Source organism: Gymnoscopelus microlampas (assembly GCF_963454915.1).
Source record: "Gymnoscopelus microlampas genome assembly, chromosome: 7".
In the NCBI taxonomy this organism is placed as follows: Eukaryota; Metazoa; Chordata; class Actinopteri; order Myctophiformes; family Myctophidae; genus Gymnoscopelus; species Gymnoscopelus microlampas.
Genome location: NC_139944.1, coordinates 17,329,765 through 17,339,165, shown reverse-complemented (window position 1 = coordinate 17,339,165; position 9,401 = coordinate 17,329,765).

The following is a 9,401-nucleotide window of genomic DNA, read 5'->3' as shown; positions in this document are numbered from 1 at the left end:
TATCTTGCTCCTTGTGTGGTGTGTGTGTGTGTGTGTGTGTGTGTGTGTGTGTGTGTGTGTGTGTGTGTGTGTGTGTGTGTGTGTGTTTGCGTGCGTGCGTATCACGGTTACACTGCTGGTTTGTTGTTCCTTATTTTGTCAGATCCTCCAGACTGGGAATCACTGACAACTGAAGTCAGAAAAGTGAGAGAATCATAAACCAGGAATAGAACCCAATTATTCTAATCACTTCTGTTATCAGGGGTTGGATGGATCGAAACGCCCCTCTCTCTCTCTCCATGGAACAGTTGACTCACTTGTGGTCTTGGCTCATGATGACCACGGTGTGGTTCACTTTTGTTTTTTATCGTAGCCATCCTGGATGGTTACATAGCACGATGCTGCCCTCTTGTGGCATTCAACAGAAATGATTGCTGCTGTCAATGTGATCTCTCAAATCTGTCAGCAGTCAGCACCACTGTCCCTGAACATGTGTTGAGCACCACCTCGTCAAGCACCAGGGTGAGTTCACACTTTGCAACAGCGCAGCCAGCTGTGCACCAGTCAGTGCTGCACATAACTCCAAACGGGGCATAGATTGCTGGCGCTTGGGCACCACTCTCGACCGTGCTGTCAGGAAAGCCACCTCTAGACTGATGTCTGTCTGGTAGATGTTGCAGCTCATCTTGCCAGGTGAGCCACGCCTTGAGGGGTGTCCTCCGGCAGGGACGGATCATCCCACTCTCTCTCTTTTGCACAATGACTTTAGCCTGGCTGAGTGGTGAAGGGAACTAGGAAGCCTAGAGCAGTGGTTCTCAATCAGTGGTCCGCGGAGCACCAGTGGCCCTTGAAGGGATTCCAGGTGGTCCCCAGCTAAATGATGGAGAGTTGGTCACCAAATGGACCCTTATATAAATCTTTAACTCTTGAGAGCGTAAAATGAAACCAAATGGACCCTCTCGGGTCCATTTGGTTTCATTTTACGCTCTCAAGAGTTAAATGACTGTTAAACATCTGCATTGCTTAATTTACAATATGTCTACACAATTAGAGAATGTAGAAAACGTGTTATTTTGATCAACGTTTGCCTGTTATCTCTCCTATGGTACCAACATCAATACAGCATGGAATTGTGGACAAGATCTGGTCCAACGATAACAAAATATTATCGTTGGAATAGAAGCAAGCACTCATCTTATAGTATAAGTCTCGAGTCTGGGAGACAAAATCTCATCAAACGGTGGTCCGTGGCTCAAATGCAGAATACATAATGGTCCTTGAGATGAAATGGGTTGAAAACCACTGGCCTAGAGGATCATAAAGCTTTGCTAGTGTGCTGTAAATGTTCCTCATAGATAGTTGGCGGGGAACGGTCAGTGAGGCGGCACTTGTAGCCAAGGGTGTCGTGTCCGAGGCACGTCATCTGCCATTGACTCTGTGAGCCATAACACACTACTCTGCGATTGCCTCCTTCGGCAGTTGTCTGATGACTTCTGGGACATTGCTAGTCCACTGCCGCTGCTCAAACCCACCTGTGGCTAACAGCATCTTCAGTTTGTCGGCCAGCTGCCTGGCTACTGTGGGGTAGGACACCGTAGGAGAGGCTTTGTAAGTGGTTCTCCACATAGAAGTACTGCTCGATGGCCACCCGGACATCCTCCTCTGGCTGACTGTGATCTGCCACATGCTGCTGGAGTGTGAACGTTGCGCAGAATGGGCTACAGGTGGCACTGGTGCCAAAGGGTAAGACCTGCCATTCCTAAATGGTGGGTGGTGCCTCTCTGGGCAAGCCTCTCCACAAGAAAAACGGAGCAAGGGCCTGTCTTCAGGCAGCAACCTGACCTGGTGAAACATGCCCTTAATGTCACTGCTTTTATACTTACTTATAGGAAGTATTAGTGGTCAAGGTAACCGATTAGGTCTCATATACACAATACTATTGTTTTACATTATAACCAGGGTAAAGGTGAATAATGGATAAAATCCATTGTGACGGAATAGAATACTATTCAGACTTCTCTTTAAATGCAGGAATTAAAATATTTATTAAAGGGTTTTACGATACAGGGTAATGATCAGACAGTATAGTAGTTGTTACAAATTAAAGAGATTAAAATAAAATAAAAGTCCCTGTCAGTAATCTCCCTACCAGTCTGATTCTTGATTACATAATATAATTTAGATAGGTGGATAAAGGGTTGCGCAGGCCGTTCTCGACCTTGACAGCCTCCCACTATTTTGGCTTGAATAACCGGAGAGCTGGGGGTTCCTTTAATCTTCCCAAAATAGGTTTGGCTGACTTTGAGTCCTTTCTGAACCTGAAAATATCCTAAGTATGGCCCGATAAGTCCTACTCATGAATATTTCCAGAGACAGCTATTCAAGCCAAAAGACGGACAATGCCAGAATGTTTAGCTGAAGTATGGCAGACAGTAGAGTCGTAAAGTCTCCTCCTCTTCGGGGCAGGAGTGCCCGTCCCACCTTGGGGTTGGAATCCTCTCCCACACCCGTTGTGCAGCACTTTTATAACCCCTGATGACCTTGTCAATAGTCCAACCCACCTTATAACTTCTACCTATCACCTGCCTCTTAGTCATCCTCACTAACCATTACATCATCTCAAAACAGCTTTGTCCCCCCAGTCTCCTGACCTCCAAGTCACTGGCTTAAGTCAGTGTGTCAAATGTGAAGGTGACAATGTTCAAGATTACTATGACGCAGACACCATGGCCTTGCACCTGTGTCATGCTCAAAATCCCACCACCTTGAACTGGATTTAAAGACCTCAACTTGTTTCTCCACGGCATGTTATTGTATCCGAACACCATTTCCACTGTATCCATACAACGAATTATGAATATAGCCGATCTACAAGCTGATGTAGAAATAGCTGTGCGAAAGTAACCGATCTACAATCTGAGAAACCAACTTGGGGTGCCATGTCGCTGCTTTGCGACAATACTGAGCTGACAAACTAAAAGTTAAACTAATCAAACACACCTGGCTTAACTAAATTAAACACACCTGGCCCTATAATAAGCTGGCAGTCCCTCCCTCATAGGCTGAACATACATTATCATTATGCTACGATACACACAGTACCCAAATAACTAAATAGAAAGGAGTCCTTCATCACACTCTCAGTACATTTTCCAGTGCTTTGCTCAAGCTATGCTTAAGTTGTTGCGCTACCCTGGCATGGCCAGACTATTAACTAAATATTTTCTCTCTGACAGATTTGTCAGGTTTCCAGGATGCTGCATGTTTGATGGATGTCAGGGATAAAGCCTGAATGAATGCATTGACATCTTGAGTGATGACAATAGAATAACGTGTCAGTGATTGCTTTCAGAGACACATTTCAGTTGACCTTATCACTTTCTGATAGCAGCGCAAACCTGACCATGGCGTGACAGATAGCTGGATGACACCGGATGGCATTTGTACGCCCTCTTATGACACCAGATGCCCTTTTGACAGTATATTTGTTGCGGTGTGTCACACAGTGAGCACTAATGGCACAACAAAACACGACTGTAGATCAGGGGTCTTCAGGCAAAGGACCCCTTAGCTGAGAGAGAGTCAAGCAGGTATCCCCACTACATATTGAATAACATTGTGTTGAATATTAAACTTGTATTCTATGTTGTGTTTTTTATTTAAAGTCCTCCATGCAACTTGATAAGAGTAGAGCTAGCTCACCATATTTGGCTGATTGACTCATCAATGTCTGTTGACCGTTGAGAGATACCCAGATGACCCCACTTTGAGAATCACTGCTTTAAGCTTGACAGACAGTTGATTTGCTCAAGAGTTCCAGTGTTGCTGAGACGGAGACTCAAACTATCAACAATAACAGTTAACTGCTTATGACTACTGGTAGAAAACAAACTTTATTTTAAACTTTTATGATAAATAATTTCAGTTTTTCTTTTATGCCATAGTTATTCTTTGTCTTGGTCTTGGTTAATCGTTTTGATACTTGATTTAATTAATTTGAAGCCCACAGTATATCATATCAGTATAATGTCAAAGGATTGTTCAAATTCCATTATATATTGCGATACGACATCCATCTGAAAAGGAATGAGGTTCATGCACTTTCAATTTAGTTGTTACATTTTTACATTTACATGACATTTTCTGAATAATGTGTTTGCCTGTGAGATTGTCAGATTTACAATTGCTTGCTGACAGACAGACAAATTATCTTTACGGATGACAAGGTGGGGGGGTTGTCATGACAACCAAACATCCTTGTTGAGTGTCATGTAAGCTGCAGAAATACACACAGAAAATGTTGTGATGTTTTGTATCGTTGCTGACAGTGTATGTCCAAAACAGTTGAATCCAATGTTATTGTTAATACTCTCGTGTTAATACCTTTCAATGGTTAAATATGTATTTTAAAACCTAATTTCTCAAGACAGATTCTGCAAACTGCAAGATCTGTCACTGTCAGCACCACTGACCTAAACATGCAATGTCACTGACACTGTAGTATGATGTATACTAATTTATACAATAATTATGGAGATAAGAGGTTTCTGCCCAACAAGCAGCAACGATATGTTTATTGTGATAACATTTTTAATTTTCGTAACGTTTCTACGAAACATAATGCTTTTACTTTCCTGCAAAGCAAATCCATTTAATGTGTGCCTTCATTTGCACTTCATTATCATGAAACTGGACAACTATGTATTACCAGTGTCTGAGGGCACAATCTGCATAGAAATATTAATTACTGTAATACATGTTCGTGAATGTTGACTACAGACAGCGTAAAGCTTTTGAACGATGCACTTTCAATAGGAAGTACAGTAAACACGGGTGAATCACTGTGTCTACTTCCTGTTTGGATGGCTCTCAAGTTAATAAGGGCTTGTGTACGTACGTCATCTTCCATTCCATTTCAGAAGGGACTTTCCTTTAGCATCCACCCCCCTGTTGGCCAAAGCTGCATCATGGGAGCTGGAAAATAATGATTAGCTGACGACAATGCCTAGACCTGTGACCACACATGCGTGTGTGACGTGTGCTAAGGTCTTGCTTGCATTGATGGCACTTGATTACACTTGAGGGTGGGTGTGTGTGTGCGTGCGTGCGTGCGTGCGTGCGCGTGTGTGTGCGTGTGTCTCAGGGGAATAAGGACCAGAAGTGTAAAAGTGAGCACTGTCAGCCTGTTGACAGCCATCAGTCCTCTCAGACTTAAAGACACAACAACAAGAATCAATGAAGGGAAAAAAACAGTGATTCTCTGATTTCTCTCCACTCAGCAGTATTGTCATCTTCTGATACAAACACTGACCATCTTGCTGGAACGTTCTACAAGCGTCAGCTCCAATACAGTATATTTCTGCCGGTTGGTCATACTGCCCTCCAGCTGCTTATGTTGTTCCGCCGGCCCCTCTGTGCCTGAGTGAGTGCCTTGGTTAAAGCAAACAGGTGTTGCTAGGTAGAGGTGGATTATACTGCAGATCTGGTCCAGACCTGTTTGCACACCACCATTATGACCAAAGGTATCACCAACGCTATCTCTCCTCTGATGCATTGTGCGTTCCAGAATGAGCAATCCAATATTTTGACAAAGGTTTCACCTGTCCTGTAGGCTAGTTTTAAACAAACAAGTTAGCCACGTTCCGTGCAGTGACTTCTCCAGTTTTGAGGGGTCTTTTTGTGTGTACTTACAGTACCTGCCTATAACCTTTCATTCCTTGTCTTTCCAGTTCTCACAAGAGGATCACTGTATCTGGATGGAAGAAGAGCATGTAAACATTTAAATTGGTAGACTGGTGAGATTGATTATTTTGGCCTATTTGGCCATGTTCTTTACTGGTTTTCCTACTATCTAAAAGGTAGGACATTATCTGTGTCTCTTGGTCATTTGAAATCTGAAGACGTCAACATTTCCAGAGGGGTCCCATAAGGGTCAGTTGTCAGTCCACTACTGTTTAAACTATATGTTTCCTCAACACAAAGTATTCTACCATAGATTACTGTAATGCCCTGGAAAGACTGCCACCAGAGTGTTCACTGGTACAAGAAAAGCTGAACACATTACTCCTTCATTAATTGGCTCGTGATTCATTAAAGAATTGATTCCAAAGTACTGCTTTCTGTTTACAAAGTTCTTATTGGTTTAGCTCCTGAATACATGTCTGACCTGCTCAGTGCCTATAAAACAATCAGACCTCTCTCAACCCTCTCAGACCTTCTCTGTGCCAGAATAAGTGCAGGTGCATTTACTCTCTCTCTCTCTCTCTCTCTCTCTCTCTCTCTCTCTCTCTCTCTCTTCTTGTGGAGGGTGCAGTAGTAGTATCGATGCAAGAACAATGGCTTATATTATAGCAGGCTAACTTTCCAGGAAGAGAAAGGCTGTGGTTTCTATTAATTGGCATCATGATGTCATTTGTAGGAAGGTTTCTGACCTGTCCACATATCCCATCAATGAGACACAGAGTGAGTAAGCGGAAATTGTGCCATCTTATGATGAGTAGAAAGAACCAATTGGCCTTTAAAGATAAGGTTGAAAATGGGTGAAGTGCTCCTTAAAGTCAAATCCACAGCTGCTTGTAGTTTGTCTATTTTTGCAATTTTGGGGACATTTCTTAATAATAAAAAACAAAATCTCAGCCTACGATGACATGCCCAAATTGGGAAAATGAGTGGTTAATTCTTAATTTTTTAATCAACTAATTAATAGTCCATTCATAAAGGCTGACTGTTATTCGGCCTATATGATTGGCCAGTGTACATAGTGTATGTTTTCAGAACTGTCAAAAATGTCATCACTTTAATGCCCCAACTTTCATACAGAACAAAAAGACCCTCTCTTTTTCATCGTTAAACACTCAGGATGTATGCATACTGAGGATTGCAATAAAAGCTTCCACTGCATTGAGGCAAGGGTCTTTGTTGATTAAATGTAGCCATTAGTCAGGTTAAAGAACTGGGACCACAACTACAGGTAACTTATAACATCCTGACTGATGGTGTGTATCGTATACTGCCCTGAAGCGCTTCTCTTCCTAACTTGTGTTTTGAAAGATGCTATACACAAATAGTGATTATTATTATCATTCTTATTATTAGATGAAAATAAAGCATCTGCATCTTACACTCATCTGTTAAGTTACTACAGTGTAGAATATTGATGCACACATGCCCCTGATATGATTTTAGATGGCTCTGCTCAATGCTGCAACATTTAATCTTTGGAAATTAGCTCTCCACCAACCTTTATTTCATGCACATGAAAATACATAATGTCTTCTGTCTGTAGAACAATAGGACTTGTTTCGAATAACTGACGTTTTCAAACAAACTAAATGTTTTACTTTCTAAATCTTTAATGATGATTAACGATGACTAATGTGACAGTCAATGCAGTCTAAATTCCACCCCAAAATGTTGAGGTGCAAGGAGACAAATATGAAGGATTATTTAACTGCTGTGAGAAAATTAAAACTTCACATTGTTTTAAGCACACACCCCCTGAATATGTTGTGAATATTCCAGCTTAATAATAAGTGACTAAATAATAATGAATACATTGGGGGGGGGGTTGATATATATGTATGAAATATGCTGTTGCATCACAACAGCATCGTTCTGTGTCTACTGTCTTCCGGGAGTGGTCTATAAGGAGCTGTCCACATGTCTCGGTGCTGAATCCTGCATTGGACTCCTGTTTAGACCTATCCTCCTGACTGATGACGTACAATTGCATCGCAGGGCGTCACGAGTCACGACCTGGCTCATCATTCATTCATTCCACCATGCGGGCCAAAGTCACTGAGCTGTTTGTGTCCTGAAGAACATTCATCCGCGAAGTTTAATTTGTGGCCCATATGGTCGACAAACAGAGCAAGGGGGTCATTGGTTTATCAAAGTATAAAACGATGACCGTGTGTAGCTTTTTTTTTTAAAGGGGGAAAAAAACTAATTTTTCATTATGAAATGGCCTATCTTGTAAGATAAGCGTGGGATGTAGGCTGTATGCCACTGAACGGTGTGGTTGCAACACATTCTCACGAATAGTCCTATTGTGACGAATTTGGGGAGGGAAATAGCTGCAAATTGTGACATCTTGGTGACATCAGTGGTAGAAAGTAACTAAGAACATTTACTTAAGTACTGTACTTAAGTATAACTTGGAGGTATTTGTACTTTACTGGATATTTTACATTTTCAGTACTTTTACTTCCAATCCACTACATCTCAGAGGCAAATATTACTTTTTACTCCATTACATTTATTTGAAAACTTATAGTTACTAGTTACTTTTTAGTTTTGGATTATTATTCCAAAACATAACCACTATATACATTTCGGCCATTTGAAAATAGCCGATCTACAAGCTCACAATGCATCAAGATGCAAAGTATTGTGAGCTTGTATCAAAGCTATTATCAAAAGATTTTAATACATTTTATACATTTGAAAACTTCAAACTGAAATGGGACATTCTGCACAATGAGTAGTAAGTACTAAGTACATTTTTATACAAATAGGCTACTTTTGTACTTTTAAGTACATTTTGAATTCTGGACTTTTACTTTGAATTTCTACATTGCAGTATTGCTACTTTTACTTATAAGTAAAACATGCGAGTACTTCTTCCATCACTGCGGGTTATTATGCAATAGGCCTGTCTTAAAACATGCAGCATGTGCCTCATAGAAACCTCCATGAGACCTCACACACAACACAAGCCTATCCTTCCTTTGTCTCCACATTGAAATCGTCGTTTTTTGCTTTCTCACCGTCTGTTTTGAAAACGGTGAGAAAAAAAAGAAAGAAAAGCCCGAAGGCTCTAATCTAATAGTGAGAATAGTGGGTTATTTTTAGGTGGATCATTCACCCTCCCATCAGTTCAGACGTATTACTCCCAAGGGACTTGGAGCTCACATCCTCCTATACCACACAGGTGGGGACGACACAGCTTGACGTCAGAGCACCCGTAATTTGACGTGTGTGTACACCCCCTCCCCAGTGTTGCCAGATTTTGCATGAGAAAATAAGCCCAAAAGAAGCTACTATAGGCCACATGAGCAAACCTATAAACGTCGGCTATTTGAAAATAGACGATCTACATTAAGCTCACAAGGTGTCCTGATGCAATGTGTTGTGAGCTTGTAGATCTGCTATTCTTTTTTTTAAATTGAGGGGAGAAAAAAAAGTGGAATATTTTTGAAACATTTTAACAGCAATGAAAATTCAGGCTGCATGAGTGTCAGGCTACAAATCTGTTTGTCAGGCTACAATCTGCACACATTATAATTTCAGATGCGGGGTCCGTGGACAAATACACATTAATTTGGGAACCAAATTGGGTTTGAGAATCATTGGTTCAAACAATAATAAAAAAAATGGAAGCAACTAAGCCACTTTACATGAAAAATAAGCCCAAAGTCGCT